General features: G+C 37.2%; 1 pseudogene; it reads right to left on the bottom strand.

Moving 5' to 3' along the window:
- Positions 1-4,034: 4,034 nt before the first annotated feature.
- Positions 4,035-21,085, bottom strand: LOC109098721 (annotated as a pseudogene).
- Positions 21,086-22,004: the final 919 nt, after the last annotated feature.

Genomic DNA, 22,004 nt, shown 5'->3' with positions numbered 1-22,004 from the left:
ATTTGGAGAAATGTAGCATTCCATCACTTACTCACCAATGGATCCTTCTGCAGTGAATGGGTGCCGTCAGAATGAGAGTCCAAACAACTGATATAAACATCACAATAATCCACACCACTCCAGTACACCATCACACAACATCAAGAAAAAAAAAGGCTGCATGTTTGTAAGCAATTCCTTCAAGACTTTTTGACTTAATAGCTACATATAAAAATCCATAAGAATGTGAAATGTGAATGTGAAAAAGTCCATCCCCTGTTGTCTATTACATCTCAATCCACACTCATATTTGTTCAGAGCTGCTTTGGCTTGTAAACTGCTTGATCGCTACATATTTCCTGATTCAGATAAGATTACTTTTTTTCACTGGAGGAAGCGTTATTATGGATTATGGATGCATATTTTAGCCGGAAGCAATGGTTTGAAGTTAAAAATGACTTGATGGATTTGTTTCTTACAAATACTGCTTTTGGCTTCTCAAGATGTTAACTGATGGACTGGAGTGGTGTGGATTACTGTGATGTTTTTATCAGCTGTTTGGACTCTCATTCTGACGGCACCCATTCACTCCACTGGTGAGCAAGTGATGGAATGCTACATTTCTCCAATTCTGATGAGGAATCAAACTCATCTACATCTTGCATGACTTGAGGTTGAGGACATTTTCAGCACATTTTCATCTGAACTATTCCTTTAATTACTGTCAGTGCCCCAGCTTCTGCTCCTCTGTCTATTTTTGTGCCTTATAATGTCAAAGGTCGGAGCATGAAGCCTCATTAGCAGCAGCTAACAGTGATGTACTGCTCTCTGGTTCTTTCTGGGTTATGGACACCTGTGACCCGTGTCAGTTTGAATCCTGCCTGTTTGACACACGTCCCATGGCAGCGGCTCTGAGAAGACATTTGTAAGCATGAATTAGAAATGATGATGCCAATCAAAACACCACATCCTTTTCCTCCACGCGTCTTGGTAAGTGTGAAATCTAATCCTCAATCACTGCCATTGATTTTATAACCATCTGCAGAGCCGTTTCGCGGGCGTTCCTTCACGGCACAAAGCAAATGGAGCCGGCGTAAGATTAGCCGACGGAATTGGGAACGCTCCCAAATGGAATTAGAATTGTGTTATGAAAACTGGCAGACAAACCGAAGTGTTGTATGTTGCCTGGTGGATCGTGTCCAGATTGGACTTCTTTCTGCGTCTGTAAATACATCTCTCGTACAGAAAGCAGAGGCAGGGAATCATACATGTGTGACACTCAGAAAAAATAGTTTCCCATGTTCCTTTAGGACAAATAGATTCATGGGAAAGTGGTTAGCTATAATAGACAGAAGCAAAGTTATAATAGATTATGCTATATCTATAGGCCTTATTTATGAAATACAAGCAGAACATAAGTCATATATTATTAGTTTTGTACATGAAACATGTCATTTAATCAAATGTGCCAGTTATGTAAGAATGATTTGTTTGAATGAAAAGTTTGGGGTCAGCAAGTTTTTTTTTTAAATCAAGGATGCATTAAATTGATCAAAAGTGAGAGTAAAGACATTTATAAAGTTACAAAGGATTTCTATTTCAAATAAATGCTGTTCTTTTGAACCTTCTATTCATCAAAGATTCTGAAAAATAAAATGCATCTATCATAGTTTCCACAAAAATATTGTGCAGCACAACTGTTTTCAACATTGATAATAATCAGAAATGTTTCTTGAGCAGCAAATCAGCATATTAGAATGATTTCTGAAGATCATGTGACACTAAAGACTGGAGTAATGATGCTGAAAATTCAGCTGCACATCACAGGAATAAATTATTTTACAATATATTTACATAGTAAACACTTAATTGTAATAATATTTCAAATTTTTACTGTATTTTTATTTTAAATTTTTACTGTATTTTTGATCAAATAAATGCAGCCTTGATGAGCATTAAAGGTGTTTTGAATGGTAGAGATTTATACAAATGTTCTACTCATGTTCCATGAATAACACCCTAAATTAGTCGCCAGTTGCTCAAAGCAGACAAGATGAGACAAGAGTCATTTCAATGCACACCTTTGCACCTTAGAAAGATTTAGTTGCATTTAAAACAAAACAACTGACAATGAGCCTGATTCTGAACTGGATGCTCTGATTCAGTGGAGTGACAGTGTCTTGTTTGACAGCTCTGCTCTGGATTTCGTGCTACGCTTCTCTAATCAGTCACTTATTTGCCTTGATTCCTTCTCTTTCTACTTCCCATCAGCCGACAGAGGTTCAGCTCCCTCCGGTTCCCTTTGTGTTTTTATTTATTTATGTAACTGTCACAAAAAAATTCTCAAATACTACACAATCAATACTCTACCCCCTCCGGAAACTTCTGAGAGCCCTGAGAAACAATCACAAGACACGCGGCGGCTCCCTGAACAACCCTCTCATCACGGTGAGCGGCCCGTGGGGGTCCTGCCTACCTGCCGGGCCCCTGGCTGCCAGTCAGCACACATCACCTCTTCAATACATCAGTGTCTTGTTGCATTTGTGCTTCCCGTCTCCCTTGCTCCCCCTGTCTCACTTGCGGAGTTTTCACAACTTATGAACTTTGCTCAGGTCAGATGCTCTCAGGTGTGTATAAATGCTGTATTTCACTTCGAGACACACTGAGGGTGAGAAAGAACAGGGGAAAAAATCTCAAATAGGCCTTTAGAAATAACACAGTGACTTACTAGTCATTTATGTTACAGAGGAAAATGATTTCTCTGACAGAAAGATCCATGCCGTTTGTGCTCCACATATGAATGATTCTCCAGTATGCAATGACCCAGAACACTCAAGTATGTTAATAGTGAATTTAACACTCCTTTATGCCATAAAATGTAAAAATTTGTAAATGCAGTTGACAAAAATGATTTCTCAAACAGCAGGACTAACTAAAAGTAATGTTATATATATATATATATATATATATATATATATTATATATAATATATATATATATATATATATATATATAATAAACTAAATAACTAATTTTTAGTTAAAAAAAGACTATACATTTTGACTCTTGACAACTATCCATTTACAGATTAGTCATTAAAAATATACTGTATATTGTGTTATATACACTATAATTCAACAGTTTGGGATTAGTAAGATCTGTAATTTTTTTGAAAGAAATTAGTAATTTTTATTAATCAAAGAATTGATCAAAAGTGATAGTAAAGACTTTTATATTGTTACAAAAGATTTGTAACTTTTTATTCATCTAAGAATTCTGAAAAAAGTATCACAGGTTCCAAAAAATATTAATATATTAATATTAATATTAATATTAACGGTTTCCAACATTAATAATATATCAGAATATAAGAATGATTTTTTTGATTGATCGTGTAATACTGAAGACTGGAGTAATGGTTTACGAAAATTCAGCTTTGCCATCACAGGCATGAATTATATTTTAAAACATAAACAAAAAAACCCTTAATTGTAATAATACACCAAAATATTAAATAAATCACCATATAATCAAATAAAAACTCAGTGACCTTATGAGCAGAAGAGACTTCTTTAAAAAACATAAAAAATCTTGCTTATTGCAAACATTTGAATGGTAGTGTGTGTGTAATTATTATTATTATTATTATTATTTTTTTTTTTTTCTTAAACTGAATCAAGTTTTGTGCATCATTACAGTTCTGGGCCGTCTATCTGATGCTGGTCATCGCAGTGTCCTGTTCTCAAGCTGACAAGGGTCAAAGGTCGCCCGAAATGTGCCTGTCTGTCCTTTTAAATCAGAACGCTGTGGCTGAGGGTCGTGACCTGTGAGGGACTCAGGTGTGTGTGACAGACGTCTGCTGAGATCTTCAATCATCAGCCCTGAACGGATTTGATCATCATAGTTTGGACTTACACGGTACATTCAGAATCCTTCACTCCATTCCACCTAATCAATTAGCAGCTAAAGATATAGAAAAACAAACAAAATCACCTTTGAGCAGCTTACTAACTAATTTTGCTTACTTAATTTACAAACAAAAAATAAATCATGCAGGTTTTCCATTTCTTCTTTGTTTTGACAAGGCAAAACTATTCTTGGTAAGTCTAACTTGATTGCCACTTGCATCAAGATGTAACACACACACACACACACACACACACACACACACACACACACACACACACACACAGTCTTGCAGGGCTACACTGTCGTATGATTCTGGAAGACACAAGTGAATTGTGATTTAGTTGGGACATTTCTCGAACCCTCGCCCACTTATATTACTACAAACAAAGAAATGCTAAAGAAAATGTTGATTGAGAATTTTTTTGGTTTTCCTATGTTCTCCACCTCGGAAGGTCCCAAAACATTTGCAGGATTAATAAACAGGTACAATTTCTTAAATAACCCCTTAGATTCAAGATCAGCAATATGTGATCCTCATTAGGGTGACTAAAAAGGTGTTTTGGATCAGACAAAAATCAGTTTTCATATGCAGGAGTGAGTGCATAGGTTCCTGCAAAAGAGTCCAAACCAACCAAACCAAACTCTTACGGATGCATTTGGCATAGGTATAAAATAAACAATTGTCCTTTAGGTCTTAATATATGTAGCATTTCACACCCTCCTATAGACTGATTAACATATATTTAAATATATAATTCCATATATATATTCATGATTGAAAAAGGAGGATAACAAAGCAAAACGAAAGAGAAATCTAAAGCTCTAAGTTAACTCGGTAGTTCTCATCTTATTAAAATCACAGTAATATTTAGATATTTAAAATGATTACGATTAAAACACAGTGCCGATACAGAGATAACGAAAGAAAACGCCAAACGCCACACAGAGGAAGATCGCTATTACTGAGTTAGGAGGGTGTGATTTAGCCTCACAAATTGGAGGGGAGCTTCGTACGGAGCGGTTCTAGTTCAGACGGGCGGCGGTCAGAGGCGCGCGGGAGAGAAAGTGCAGGTGACGTCCCTATAGAACAAGCTTGGCCTCGAGAGCCCGGTGAAGTCTGTACGGGGCCGACCATGTGCCCTGATACCGAGCTACAGGGTTTAGGGGTGAGCGTTGGGGACGAATACGGCGAGAGGCAGTAACCGGGCTCCCAAGGGGAAGACTGACCCGCTGCCTCTACAGGATGGGAGCTGGACAGTATGTTCAAATCCTCATAAAAGCGGCCCAGCGGAGAGTCTGTGCCTGAAGAGTGGTGACCCGGGAGCTGGCCGGGGCAGGAGGACTGTGGGAGGAGCAGGGAGGTGTGGGAGCCGGCGGTGCTGGAAGGGTCACTGTAGTGGAAAGTTCTCCCCGTGACGGGACTCTGGATGGTCGGACTCGGGGCTAGAGGGGTGTAGCAGGGCGAGGTGTTCGCTGAGCCGTACTGAGCGAGCGAGGCCAGCGCTGACCTTTCCAAAGGAAGGTAAGCGGATAAAGCAGGTGGGATCTGGGATGACGTGGAACTCTCGGGGGCTTGGGAACGGCTGGAAGCAGGGGATCCGGGTGGGGGAGTGTGGAAGAGGTTCAACCCAGTGGAAGTCTTGCCCCCTTCAGTAGCAAATTGCTGCAGGGAGCCAGTTTGAGAGGGTTTTGGTTGGGGTTGGCCATGCAGCAATTGACTGGGTGCATGGCTGAACAAGCCTGTGGAAAGAGGGCTAGTATTTGATGAGGTCGTAGCCAAGATCCCAGTTGGAAATCCTGCTTGGAGATGTCCTGACTGGGGAGGAGTGCTAGGAGCGACGGCTTGCTTTTGTCTTGGCTGCGAATGGAGCTGTGCGGTGCTAGAAGTCGGAGACGCCGATGAAGAAGAGAAGCTTCCAAATGGGAATGACGAAATTCCAGCTTGCTGGCTGGAAGTGGTTGCTCCTGATGAGTGCTGCGTCCGGAGGTATGCGAGAAGCGGCGTATCGACTCCCGGACGAATCTTTAATGGGGAACCCGATGGAGAGTCACCAGCTGATTCGGGATCTCCTGGTTTTGGTGTGATTGTCTGAAACCTCTTTAGCCGGCTGGGCGGCTCGTTTCTCGATCCCAGAAGGGACACCGGAGGTCGGAAGAGAGTGGCGGGGAGGTGGGGGTTAGGTCAATACAAAATCAACTGATGTCGTCACCACATCATATAGTAGATTGCATCAGGGGATCACAGAAGACCAGATGACGGGAGTAGGGGACGGAGGAGCAGGCGGCGACGGACTCTGCATTAGGTTGGCACAGTGAGCCATGTCTCGATCGTGCTGCACGATCTGCTGGATGATCTCACTTTCCTGGTAGTTCAAAACTCCTGAATTCAAGTCATGTTGGACCTTGTGCTGGAGAATAGAGTTCTTCTTCCCTAAGAGATGAAAGACAAAAAAAATCAGATTTGTAGTCAGCAGAAAACATATCTTTTATAAAGAACACTAAGAACAAGTACTGTTGTATTACTATTTTGTGGACATGATAGCATGGTAATACCATGGTTTTGTTGTAACTCTATATTCTGTTCTATAATTCTTTGGTATATGAATATGGTAGTCATTCAGTACCATGGTATTTCCTTTTTTGTACATTTTGTACAAAGCATGGTAATTCTGTGGTTTTCTTGTTACTCTGTATTCTGTTCTATAATTCTATGGTATATCTATGGGTATATATATATATATATATATATATATATATATATATATAATATATATATATAAATGGGTTATATATAGACACACAAGGTGTATGAATGATTGTACTAAGTCATTTGTTAGTATTTTAGCTGCTTGCATTCTTCCTTCATGGCTTTTTTTTTAAATAATATCATGGCTTTTTTTATTAATACCCACTAAAAATTTTATTATTCACCCTCAGGCTACGCCTTGAATATTAAATATCAAACGCAGCACTCTGCTCGATATGTCTACTGTTTCAACAGCGCTTTGATTCATCTCACACACCACATCACCCCTGTTGAGCAGTCCTGGAGCTTGGGCTCGCCTCAGGACGGCTCCAAGCGCAATCAGAGACGGAGGGGCTGCTCGCGGTGAGGACACAGGCCGAATGGAAATAGCTCAGTGTAGCAGGGGGCAGATCATTTCTACAGGCTGACCTGCCTGCCTTTGCCTGCTCCTCACTGCTGAGCCCCAAATAAGAAAGAGTACAAAAACAGAGTGCAGACACGACCTTTACCTTACGCCGAACTGTTATAAACAAGAGGCCAAGAGCCTGAATGAGCAGAGGGCACTTTGCTATGTTTGGTAACATCTTGCTATCACTTACTACTTTACTCACACTGGGGCTGATGCAGACCCGAGCACGACATAAGAGACTTTTGCTCTTCAGGCAATACAATAGTAGAACCCCCCCCCCAACAAAAACCCATGCTTTTAAAGAGTATACTTGATTTATTTAAAGCTACAGCTGCACTAGATTTAATTTATTAAAATCTGTCTATCTATCTATCTATCTATCTATCTATCTAATATTAATTCTTTATAATAAATCTATCTATCTATCTATCTATCTAATTCTTTATAATAAATTCTTATACAATCATTTAGTAATTTAATATATCAAAAGTTTGGAAACATAATTATTATGTGTATAATTATATGTATATATGTGTAATGTATATAATTATACATATATATTATATACATATACACATATATTATGTTTGTGTGTGTTTATATATATATCAAAAGTTTGGAAACATTACTAGTTTTTGAAAGAAGTTTCTTCTGCTCATCAAGCCTGCATTTATTTGATCAAAAATACAGAAAAAACAGTAATATTGTGAAATATTATTACAACATAAAATAATAGTTTTCTATTTGAATATACTTTAAAAAAAAAATTTATTCCTGTGATGCAAAGCTGAATTTTCAGCATCATTACTCCAGCCTTCAGTGTCACATGTAACATCCAGTCTATCACATGATCATTTAGAAATCATTCTAATATTCTGATTTATTATGAGTGTTGGAAACAGTTCTGCTGTCTAATATATTTGATAAAAGGTTAAAAAGAACTGCATTTATTCAAAATAAAAATAAAAATTCTAATAATATATATTCTACTAATATATTTTCTTTACTATCACTTTTTATCAATTTAACACATCCTTGCTGAATAAAAGTATTGATTTTATTTAAAAAAAGAAAGAAAAAAAAAAATTACTGACCCCAAATTACTGACCAGTAGTGTATATTGTTTTTACAAAAATATTTATATTTTAAAAAACATAGCTTCTTCTTCATTTTTTTCTTTTTTTTTGGCTTTTTGTACTTTTTATCCATTAAAGTATCCTAAAAAAGTATCACATGTTCTGAAAAAATATTAAGCAGCAGAAACTGTTTCCAACTTTGATAATGAATCCTCATATTAGAATGATTTCTAAAGGATCATGTGATAATGATCCTAAAAATTCAGCTTTGCATCACAGAAATAAATTATCATTTAAAGTATAATAAATTTAAAAACAATTATTTTAAATTGTAATAATATATCATTTTATAATAATATATCATATATTTTTCTGTATTTTTGATCAAATAAATGCAGGCTTGATGAGCAGAAGAAACTTCTTTCAAAAACATTAAAAATAGTAATGTTTCCAAACTTTTGACCTGTACTGTATATATATATATATATATATATATATATATATATATATATATATATATATATATATATATATATATAAACAAAACAAGATTATTTTTAGGGTGAGCTTTGTCCCACCCAGAGTGCCCCAATGCAGATTGTCTAAAACAATTCTGTAATAATAATTGAATAATTCTTATTTTCTTCAAAATAATCTGCTAAACTACAAATTGGATTAGAGTTGAGGCCATTTTCTGATAGGAAGAGGAGTGATTAAGCAGTGCTACACCGCAGGGACACAATCAACCTGTGTGAACCTCAATTCATTACAGTACAGATGCAGATCTATTTAATCTGTAATTAATTACCGGTGTCTGTACGTTGTGAGTGACTGAGAGCAGCATGGGCTTAAAACTACAGCAAGCAAGAGGATGCGCGTGTTCAGGAATATAGAGAACATATGTATCAGTCCTCATACACAGAGCAGCTTTTGAAGGTGGTTTATGTGGAGTTTTTCCAGTGTGTCCTTTATAATAAGCCCTCTTGCAGTCTCGAATTGTGTGAACAGCTCAGCTATCCAATGATTCAGTTTGTTGTTTTTACCGCGGTGAGTGGGCAGAGGGAGCTGGATGTGGATGTGGATGTTTACAGTGACGGACAAGAGTGTGTTACCTCCTACTGAGGGAAAATAAACAGTATGTGCTGCGTAAACAGCAGCGAGACCCTGACGAGCCCAGACTGACTGACTCAATAAGACATGAAACACGAGACGCTGACAGAGAGTTTACACTCCATTGTGAGACATTAGACACAAGAGGGAGTGAGAGTTTAAGTTAACTTCAGTTTCAATTGGTGTACAGTAAGAGATATGCATTATAATGAGACTAAAGCTGTTCCTGATTAAAGAACATGAAAATAATACTGATTTCGCAGATGCTGTGTTCATACTGTATTAGTAGTATGGAGTAGTATGCTAAACTTCTTACCGATGCGGTCCAGGCGGTCCAGAGCGACGGTCTCAAATGCTCTCCTCATCATGGGATACTCCTCCAGGACCTCATTGAAGTTGTCCACAGACAGAGAGTACAGACGGCAGTATGTGTCGGCCCGGACGCTGGCGGTGCGTCTGCCTCGTGTCAGCAGACAAATCTCTGAACGAGAGAAGACATCAACACATCAGTGTGCACTTCTACCACGTACTGGTACTGAGATCCTGCAGAGTTCTAAGAAGTGCAAATTATAATAAGTAAATTTTTATAAATGCATTTATATGAATTATATTATGATATAATTCTAATACATTGCATTTATATAATGCATTCATAAGCAATATTATTTTTAACCTATAAATTCAAATTATAATATATAATAAATTAATATAAACAAATTTATTTGGCTATGATAATTTGCATTTACAAAATGTATTTATAAGCTTTTGATATGGGCAGAGTTGTTATTATATATTTTATTCTATAGGTTATAAATGCAAATTTTAATAAATTATTATAATTGCATTTATGACTATTTTATTTTTATTATTAGCATTTATAATTATAATAAATTGCATTCATAAAATGTATAAACAATCAGGCTGGCAATATAATTTTTTTTCTCTTTAGGTTAATACTGCAAATTATAATAAATATTATTATAAATTATTTGCTTTTTTAAAAGGAAATTATAAGCATTTTATGATGGAAAGGTTGAGAGAATGTAGTATTTCTTCAAATTTTTTTTAAAACTCAAGAAGTCAAAGTAAAACTTGAGGAAGTAATTAAATCTAAACTGAAATTACTGTATTAAAATGGAATTTAACAAAAATCTAATTATAATACAACAATGCCATCAGTACTTGTATGTATCAACATAAATGATTCTCTTAGCTCATCTCACATTGCTCCTGTAGACACACACACACACACACACACACACACACACACACACACACACACACACACACACACACACACACACACACACACACACACACACACACACACACACACACACACACACACACACACACACACACACACACACACAGGGATTCTTCATTAAAGCTGCATGACACAGACAACTCCATCAAATTCTGCCAGAAATGACATTGAGCTCCCAAACATCACTGTTCAGCATGAACCTTTGGTGAACCTGTGTGTGCAGACCAGAAAACACACATCCGATCACATTCTCCCTCCAAACACACACAGAACTGATCACGCTGACTTTCTTTTCTAAGAAAAAAAAACAAACACACGCTCAAAAACAACTATCCTTCCCCCTTTTTTGGATTAAAAAAGTTCTGCAATCCACAGCTGAAGCACTAAATGCCACTCAGAGCTTACAGGACTGGAAGAGCTCATGTCACGGCGGATCAGCAGAATTATGCCCCATTTATCGGGGTGCAGAACTGGCAACACTGCCCTCTGCTGCCCTCCAGAGAAGAGCAAAACCACTGGCTGCTAAACAACCAATACCCACAATCCTCTCTGCTTCTTAAGTGCCAAACATCAATAACAGGGACGGGGGAAGAAATGGATTTACAGACGCCAAACGATTCTTTTCAAAGACATGACAGAAAGTCAATATTAGAATTTTACATTTGATTATATTTTATTAACAATTCACATGCAGAAGCACATTACAAAGCATCGAGAACTGTGAACACGACTCCCTGAATCTGAATCAGATGGTAAGATTCGCAGCACTGATCAATACTTGAGCTGCAGTCAGAGACAGTTTTCTTACTGTATGATGACTATTGACTCGTTTGTATTTGTCTCCTGAGTAATATTTTCCTGTTTGACGTGGCATTTGAATGACATGCTGGCCGGACACACAGACGTGACAGTGGGTTTGTTTCAGAATGATTTTGTGATCTCACACTGACCCCAGTTTAGCTCATGGCAGCGTTTCCATTAACGTGATGCGTTCAACAGCTGATCTCTGACTCATCAAAATAAAACAACATCCAGCAGGAAATCCTGCTGGAATAATCCGGTGGAATACTGGGATTGTTTACCATGATGGAGAAGAGCGAGTGTGTGTGTGTGTGTGTGTGTGTGTGTGTGTGTGTGAGGATTATGTTAAAGAGGTAGTTCACCCAAAAAGAAGATATTTTGAAGAGTGCTGATAATCAAGAAGTTACAAGTAACTATTGGCTTCCATAATATAGGGGGAAAAAACCTATGGAATGATGAATGAATGGCTCCTAGCAACTGTTTGGAATTTTCATTTTTTGGTGATCTATCCCTTTAACTGTGCTGTACATCCATGTTTTTGTTATTAAACACTAAGCTGACAATCTAAACATCACAAACACTTCAGAGCCAGGGAGATATGAACATAATCTCAAAATGGCAGATTAATCATGTAATTACTGCCTATATTTATGTGCAACTCCAGGGAACTTCAGAAAATAAAATAAAACAAACAAACAAACAAATAAACAAACAAACAAACAACAACAGCATGGTAACATGGCAGTATAAATATAATGATATATATATTTTTTTTAATTTAAGAACAAAAAGGGGTTATATATAATAAACCTATTTGTGGCTAATCTAGTGAAATAAATAATTATAGTAATACATAAATAATCATTTATAATTCTAAATAATTGTTTAGAATGTATTTAATAATAATTCATAATAATTTATTATTTCATAATAATTTCCTCATTTTATTTGTAACTTGATGGAGACAAGCCTAAATATCAGATTATTCACAATATTATTATGAATTACAAGAATAAGTCATTATAGAACAAAAATCGATTAGATAAGACACATTTAAAGCATTTTATGCATGTTATACAGTATATGTTGTCATATTGCCCAGAATATTCAAAATAACAGAAACTATTCAGAAATGGGCTGTATTAGACTTTGAACTCGAACACTAATTCTAATATCCTGTCATTTCCGCATAATTCCACTGGTTTTAATGGACAGGAACATTAGGACTTAAAAAAAGAGCAAATAAGCCAGAATAAATGAGCAAAATGAGTCAGTGAACCTGTGCAACACATTCCCTGTAAAACTCTCAATGTGTCAGTGTGTAATGAGAGTCACAGAGCTCGAACCGTGAGAGGATTATAAGCACAGCAGCCTCACTCACTGCATTTGGCAAAACCACAATTCAAACTCAAACACACACACACACACACACACACACACACACACACACACACACACACACACACACACACACACACACACACACACAGAGAGAGAGAGAGAGAGAGAGAGAGAGAGAGATAGAGAGAGAGAGAGAGAGAGAGAGAGAGAGAGAGATAGAGAGAGAGAGACTTCAGAGAATTACTCTCTGTCTCACACCAGAAGTACCAGTCGGCTGTTTTTCAGTCTGCATGAACTAAATGTAGTCAGCTGATATCTAAATATATGTACTTGTTGGCTCAAATTAAAAAACTTAAATTACAGGTATATAATTCACATATTTCAACAGGGAAATCTGATGACCACCACAACCCTGATATCCAGATAAAAACATCTTGGAGATGTAAGGCATCAGAAAAATGCCATTAATTTTTTTTTTTTTTTTTTATCAACGCCTTTCGACTTAAAAATGTGCACAAGACCTGAATTACAAATCAAAAGTGAAGGTTGGCCTCTTGAATATTAATGACTTAGTGAATGGATAGTTCAGTAATGTTACAGTATGCAGCAAGGTATGCACGATATAATTAATATTCATGAGCAGAGACGTCACTGTCGTGACATCACTTCCTCCACTTTAAAACTTGTTCTGACACACACACACACACACACACACACACACACACACACACACACACACACACTCATGCCATTCTGTCTGTCTCAGATCCCAAGATGATAACATTGATGAGACACCATGTTCAATTTTCCTCCTCTTTTGACAGAAACAGGCTGAGATGACTCAGATCTGAGGGATTTTCAAGAAAAAAACCATCCACAACATAATAAATAAAAAAATCCCCACCATCACAACAAACAAACAAAGAACTAAACAAAAAACAAACCCAACACACACACACTCCTGCTGCGCTCTGAGATCCTGCTGCAGATTAAAGCTTTTATCCAGAGACAGCACATGTATTACAGCCATGGTCCACCTGCAGTGTGTGTGTGTCAAAATAAAGCATATCAGAGAGACTGTTTACTCCTCAGTAGTGCAGAGCATCACTAGTGCTGCGGCTCATAGTTAGAGTCAGTGGTTTAACAAATCAACAGACTAGAAAAGAGACTTGAAGATGCATGACTCTTTTGAGTTAAGGCAACAGCCACTCAGAACACCCAGAAAAAAACCTAGCAACCATCCAGAACAACCAAGCAATCAGCCAGAACACCCTAAAAACCACCAACCATCCAAAACTCCATAACAACCAGCCAGAACACCCTAAAAACCACCTAACATCCAAAACACCCTAACAACTAGCCAGAACACCCTAAAAACAACCTACCATCCAAAACTCCATAACGACCAGCAAGAACACTCTAAAAACCACCAACCATCCAAAACAGCCTAACAACCAGCCAGAACACTCTAAAAAGTTTGCGCTCTGCAGAAGTTTGCGCTCTGCAAGTGAATGACGCCTTGTGGTGCCATCCCAAAGAGGTTCAAAATCACTCTCACAGACTTTTTCCTGGACTGCGCCCAGCTGGTGGAATGACCTCCCGATCTCAATTCGAACAGCTGAGTCAAAAAAAAAAAAAAAAAACCCTGGCTACATGTTCTGTACTGGACTAACTGAGACTTGTCATAGCACTTGTATACCGTTGTTGTACTCTTGTTGATCTGATTGTTTCTTCTGTTCTCATTTGTAAGTCGCTTTGGATAAAAGCGTCTGGTAAATGATTAAATGTAAATGTAAAAACCACCAACCATCCAAAACAGCCTAACAACCAGCCAGAACACCCTAAAAGCCAACCCACCCCTAACATCCAAAACACTAACAACTAGCCAGAACACACTAAAAACCACCTATCATCCAAAACACTAACAACTAGCCAGAACACCCTAAAAACCACCAACCATCCAAAACACACTAACAACCAGCCAGAACACCCTAAAAACCACCTATCATCCAAAACACTAACAACTAGCCAGAACACCCTAAAAACCACCTAACATCCAAAAAAAAAACCATAAAGAACACCCTAAAAACCACCAACCATCCAAAACACCCTAACAACCAGCCAGAACACCCTAAAAACCACCAACCATCCAAAACTCCATAACAACCAGCCAGAACACTCTAAAAACCACCTAACATCCCAAACACTAACAACTAGCCAGAACACACTAAAAACCACCTAACATCCAAAACACCCTAACAACCAACCAGAACACCCTAAAAACCACCTAACATCCAAAACACTAACAACTAGCCAGAACACCCTAAAAACCACCTAACATCCAAAACACCCTAACAACCAACCAGAACACCCTAAAAACCACCTAACATCCAAAACACTAACAACTAGCCAGAACACCCTAAAAACCACCACCAACCATCCAAAACACCCTAACAACCAGCCAGAACACCCTAAAAACCACCTAACATACAAAAAACTAACAACTAGCCAGAACACCCTAAAAACCACCTAACATCCAAAACACCCTAACAACCAGCCAGAACACCCTAAAAACCACCAACCATCCAAAACACCCTAACAACCAGCCAGAACACCCTAAAAACCACCTAACATCCAAAACACTAACAACTAGCCAGAACACACTAAAAACCACCTAACATCCAAAACACTAACAACTAGCCAGAACACCCTAAAAACCACCTAACATCCAAAACACCCTAACAACCAGCCAGAAACACCCTAAAAAACACCTATCATCCAAAACACTAACAACTAGCCAGAAACACACTAAAAATCACCTAACATCCAAAACACCCTAGCAACCAGCCAGAACACCCTAAAAACCACCTAACATCCAAAACACCCTAACAACCAGCCAGAACACCCTAAAAACCACCAACCATCCAAAACACCCTAACAACCAGCCAGAACACCCTAAAAACCACCTATCATCCAAAACACCCCTAACAAACCAGCCAGAACACACTAAAAACCACCAACCATCCAAAAACACCCTAACAACCAGCCAGAACACCCTAAAAAACCACCTATCATCCAAAACACCCTAACAACCAGCCAGAACACACTAAAAACCACCAACCATCCAAAACACCCTAACAACCAGCCAGAACACCCTAAAAACCAACTAAAACACAAACAAACCACACCTAGCAACCAGCATCCTAGAACACCCTATCCAAAACCACCTAAAAACCACCTACACCCAAAACACCCTAACAACCAACCAGAACACCCTAAAAACCACCAACCATCCAAAACACCCTGACAACCAGCCAGAACACCCTAAAAACCACCTATCATCCAAAACAACAACAAACAAACAAAAAACCCTAAAAACCACCAACCATCCAAAACAGCCTAACAACCAGCCAGAACACCCTAAAAGCCACCAACCATCCAAAACACCCTAACAACCAGCCAGAACACACTAAAAACCACCAACCATCCAAAACACCCTAACAACCAGCCAGAACACCCTAAAAACCACCTATCATCCAAAACACTAACAACTAGCCAGAACACCCTAAAAACCACCTAACATCCAAAACACCCTAACAACCAGCCAGAACACCCTAAAAACCACCAACCATCCAAAACACCCTAACAACCAGCCAGAACACACTAAAACCAACCAACCATCCAAGACACACTAACAACCAGCCAGAACACTCTAAAAACCACCTAACATCCCAAACACTAACAACTAGCCAGAACACACTAAAAACCACCTAACATCCCAAACACTAACAACTAGCCAGAAAACACACTAAAAACCACCTAAAATCCAAAACTCCCTAGCAACTAGCCAGAACACCCTAAAAACCACCAACTATCCAAAACACCCTAACAACCAGCCAGAACACCCTAAAAACCACCTAACATCCAAAACACTAACAACTAGCCAGAACACCCTGAAAACCACCAACTATCCAAAACACCCTAACAACCAGCCGGAACACCCTAGAAACCACCCACCCAGTACCATAGTACCATAGTACCCAGTACCAACAGTACCATACAAAACACCCTAGCAACCACTCGAAACACCATGCAGAATGCTCTAGATACCACCTAGCAATCAAGAATACCACAATAACTGCATAACAAAAAATAAATTAAAAATAAATAAATAAATGAAATACATACATAAATAAACCTGGCCTATCTCACTCTTGTCAATATCTTCTTTCATATTCATCCTTCCTCATTATGTCAAGCTCAACCATACAACCTCATTATGGAGAGCTAGTCACATGACTTGGTATAAGCAGCATGCCCATAATTATCATCAGTCTCTGCATGTGAATCATTGATGGCCAACATAATCACAGGAATCGCTAGGGCATTCGTGTTTTCTCATGTGTGCCATTTAAAGACAAGCTCATGCATGTTTCTTACTCCCTTATTTATGTGATGAACTGTTTCAAACCTTACTGAGCTGCCTACATAGACAGCAGTTTAAGCTCTCCATGTGAAGCCTGTAGCATAATTATGCTGTCTTGTAAGTCAACTAGTTTTGGCCAAAGCCAGTGTCACATAAGTAATAAATAACAGACACCAAGACAGTAAAATCTCACACTGCCCTGAAGAGCCGTTACATAAATTAATTTCATGAGCGAAAAACTCGGGTTAAAAACAAGTTCTCCACGGCTTTCCGTTCCTTTCCCAGCATGCACTGGTGCCAGGAAGGACTTGAAGATTGTCAGGAGCATGTAGTTATGTGAAATGCAGATTAACGACAGAGATGGATTACGTGTTATCTCTCCATTATTTCCATCAGAGTTCCCACGGGATGAGGTCAGAGGTCGGGAAGAGTACATGAGCTGTAATTAGCCTTGGGTGGACGGGTCACAGGCGGTTAAATGCCTCACTATTTAAACAGTAACCACTCAATGAAATAAAGCAGATGAAAGAGTGTCAAGAGTTGCAGTCCTGACCTTTGACCTCAACTAAGGCTGTATTCACATTGCTTGGACCAAATTACCCACAAACCATCTGAAATGTGACTAATAAATCTGGAACCACAGGAAAATTACATCATGACAACAAAGAACGCCAGAACACACACAAGCTGTGTCCTAAATGACACACTGTACACTATGCATTTATACACTCAACTATGTAGTGTATGAATTAAATAAGGTTATTTTGTCATGCATAATCAGAATCTGATAGCCTGTTAAATTAAAGCATTTTGGGAGGCACCTACAGTCTCAAAGCTTCACTAGTGACATCACAGACAGCAGACATTATCATATTATCTCAAATTTTGTCTTAATTTTAAATGATCTTAATCTTAATTAATACAATCGTAATTGTACCTTTTAGTAATACATTTTTAAAAGTTATATCTGTTAACATCAGTTAAAGCACTATGTATTAAAACAATGAATAACTGTTTTTTTGTTTAACAAAGATTAATGAATGCTGAAAAAATATATTGCTCATTGTTGGTTCATGTTAGCTAATGCATTAACTAATGTTAATAAATGACACATTGTAAAATGTCACCTATAAATTATAGATTATATATATATATGAAAAATATGTACCACTTTTTAATGTTTTTGAAAAAGAAGTCTCTTCTGTTCACCAAGGCTGCATTTATTTGATCAAAAATACAGTAATATTGTGAAATATTATTACAATTTCAAGTAAATGTTTTCTTTTGAATATATGGTGAAATGTCATTGATGGCTGGGATCAAAACTGAATTTTCAGCATCATTACTCCAGTCTTCAATGCCACATGATCCTTCAGAAATCTTTCTAATATGCTGATTTGCATATTAGAATTTGAAGAAACAATTTCTGATTAAGATCAATGTTAAAAGCAGCCATGCAGCTTCATATTCAAAATCGTGATACATTTTATTTTTCAGGATTCTTTAATGAATAGAAAGTTCAAAAGAACAGAATTTATTTGAAATAGAATTCTCCACTGTCACTTTTGATCAGTTTAATGCATCCTTGATGAATAAAAGCATTAAAATTCTTTAATGACTTGATCTTGAAAGGAAATCTTGAATTGTAGTGTTTATAAGCTGTACATGAAATAAGCTGTTATTTTATGTATCTTCACAGCTCTGTTCTGAATTATGAAAACTGAAGAACAGAAACTTGAACAGCTGCACCACAAACATTACCTGCTATGTATCTGTGTTAATGTCCCAGAGATAGGGCACTTATCGGCTGCGATCCCACGTTTCTGTGACTGTCCCAAAAGCTTAGAAGCAAAAAGCTTTTGTTTTAACTAATCCATCATTATGAATATTAAAGCTGGAGAAATGGCTGAGCTCCACTCTGTGTGTGTGTGTGTGTGTGTGAGCGCATGATCCACTATTGTATTCCATGTTTGCAATTTATTTGTACCTCCAAAGTAGGACCCGTCCGATAGCTTGGTTTCGTTGTTTCCTTTGGTGAGGACGCTCACCACGCCGTGCTGGATGAAGTACATCTTCTTTCCAATGGTTCCTTCTCGTATGATGTAGTCTCCAGGTTGGAAGACCTCGAAGCGAAGTTTGGTGAGCATTGACGTCACAAAATTCGGATCTGCGTTGGCGAACAGCGGCATAGACGCCACCAGCTTCCGACAGTTGAAGTTTATTATCTCCTGTGAAGGGAAAAGCAAAACATTTCAGACAGACTGATCAATTAAAAATGACTTCTGATATCACTTACTGTTCAATCACCACATTGGAAAAGAAAGGTCAACGTGAGCTCATTGCCAGGGCTGGACTGGGACAAAAAATCGGCATTATATATATATATATATATATATATTAGGGCTGTCAAATGATTAATCACGATTAATCACATCCAAAATAAAAGTTTTGTTTACATAATATATGTGTGTATACTGTGTATATTTATTATGTATATATAAATACACACACATGCATGTATATATTTAAGAAGAATATGTTATGTTTATATATTAAATATATTTATATATAATATAAAATATAAGAATATAAATATATAAATGTATATACATGTAAATATTTTTTAAATATATAATTTATGTGTGTGTATTTATATATACATAATAAATATACCCTGCTGGATGTGATTAATCGTGATTAATCATTTGACAGCCCTAATATGGATGTGATTAATCGTGATTAATCATTTGACAGCCCTAATATATATATATATATATATATATATATATATATATATATATATATATATATATACCCAGTCAAAAGTTTTTGAACAGTAAGATTTTTAATGTTTTTTAAAGAATTCTCTTCTGCTCCCCAAGTCTGCATTTATTTGATCCAAAATACAGCAAAATCAGTAATATTGTAAAATAGTTTTACTATTTAAAATAACTGTTCTCTATTTGAATATATTTTAAAATGTAATTTATTCCTGTGATTTCAAAGCTGAATTTTTAGCATCATTACTCCAGTCACATGATCCTTCAGAAATCATTCAAATATTCTGATTTGCTGCTCAAAAAACATTTATTATTATTATTGTTGAAAACAGCTGAGTAGAATTTTTTCAGGTTTCATTAATGGATAGAAAGTTCAGAAGAACAGAATTTTTTGTAACATTATAAATGTCTTTATCGTAACTTTTAATCAATTTAAAGCATCAAAATAAAAGTATTAATTTCCATCATTTTCCACAAAAAAAAAAGCATTTGAATAGTATATGTATAATGTTACAAAATGTTATAATGTTACATTTAAAAAAGATGTTATAATGTTACTTTTTATTTCAGATAAATGCTGATCTTTGGATCTTGCTATTGGGTTTTTCTTACCGTTAAATTTTTTTTGAGTGGTATTGTATGTATGTAGCCTATGTATCACACTCATATCACATCTTGTTTTGGATAAGAATAAAATGTCAGGTCCGACAATATCGTGTCTTTTTTCATTTAAATCTAGCTTTATTTGCATTGGCCCATGGAAACCTCTATGACATACACACTTGACTTGACTTGGCCAAAAAATCACAGGGGACGAATTTACGTTTTATTAAAAGGTGTTTATGTATTCTAGCGCGCTCACACATTAGGATAGGTTATATGCCTGCCTCCGCTGCGAGTCCCTATACTTTACCGATTCAGCTACTCTCCTCTCCTCCTGATGAGGAGTTGAAGCGATCTTTATATAGGCGGAGCAAAATACTTCATCGCTCCATCTATAGCGCATTGTGATTGGATGTTTACACTGTCAATACAGGAGACAAACCAATAACTGCACAAATAACATGCATTCCCTGGCATGCATCTGTGTGTCCTCACCTCTCTTAGTGGCTCATTCAGTTCTCCCAGAATGCTCTCTTCATCAAACATCTTCCCCTGGTATCTGTGTTCATAGTAATCATGGATCCGCTGTCTCATGTCTGCTGGCAGCTTATGGAAGGACATGTACTGCTCCACCTGCTTGTACTGCAGACACACAGACAGAACACAGACAGTTTTTAACATGTTAAACAGAAACATGTAAAACAAGATGATATTACTTGCTGATGTAACTTAACTGTTAGTATCACATTGTTTTTAAAGCATTTTTTTTAGACTAATTGACTTGTACTAGGTTCATTAATTTATGCATATATATAATACAATTATATGATATGACGTTATGCTATGCTATGTTATATTATATTATTAATAATATATACATTATTAACATTTTGTTTTGTAGATTATGCAAGGTGTATGTAAATTATGATGAAGTATGATCTCCACAGATGACATCATCTGCATAAAATACACAACACACAGACAAACCTGCCACTGAGTGTGTGTGAGACACAGTGAGAATGGTGTGTGTCGGAAACATACATGCTTATTGTGTGTCGGTTCTGTATGTCGTCAGGATGGTTCTGACAGGACGGAGCAAAGGATCAAAGGTTTGTAGAGTACAGAGCAACAGTGCTAAGATCTTCACTGACCTCCAAACACACACACACACACACACACACACACACACACACACACACACACACACACACACACACAGACAACAAACACAACCACTGAACACATGATACACACACACACACACACACACACACACACACACACACACACACACACACACATTATGCATCAGATGAATAAGCACAGCTATAATTCAACACAGAAACCACACGAGGACCTGTGAGTTTATGCAAACGCACTCCATTCTCATTTGTTGTGTTTTATTTGTGATGTAATTAATATGTTGTGACTGTGATGATACTGTATAAAGGTGGGTTTGCAAACTTTGTCAGTTTTTACACTCTGTCAGCTGTTGCAGTTAAAGATGCTAATATCCTCTAAACAACACTATAAAGAAACAGAGACAGAGACAGAGAC

Source organism: Cyprinus carpio, chromosome B18 (assembly GCF_018340385.1).
Source record: "Cyprinus carpio isolate SPL01 chromosome B18, ASM1834038v1, whole genome shotgun sequence".
In the NCBI taxonomy this organism is placed as follows: domain Eukaryota; kingdom Metazoa; phylum Chordata; class Actinopteri; order Cypriniformes; family Cyprinidae; genus Cyprinus; species Cyprinus carpio.
This window is presented reverse-complemented; position numbering and strand designations above follow the sequence as displayed.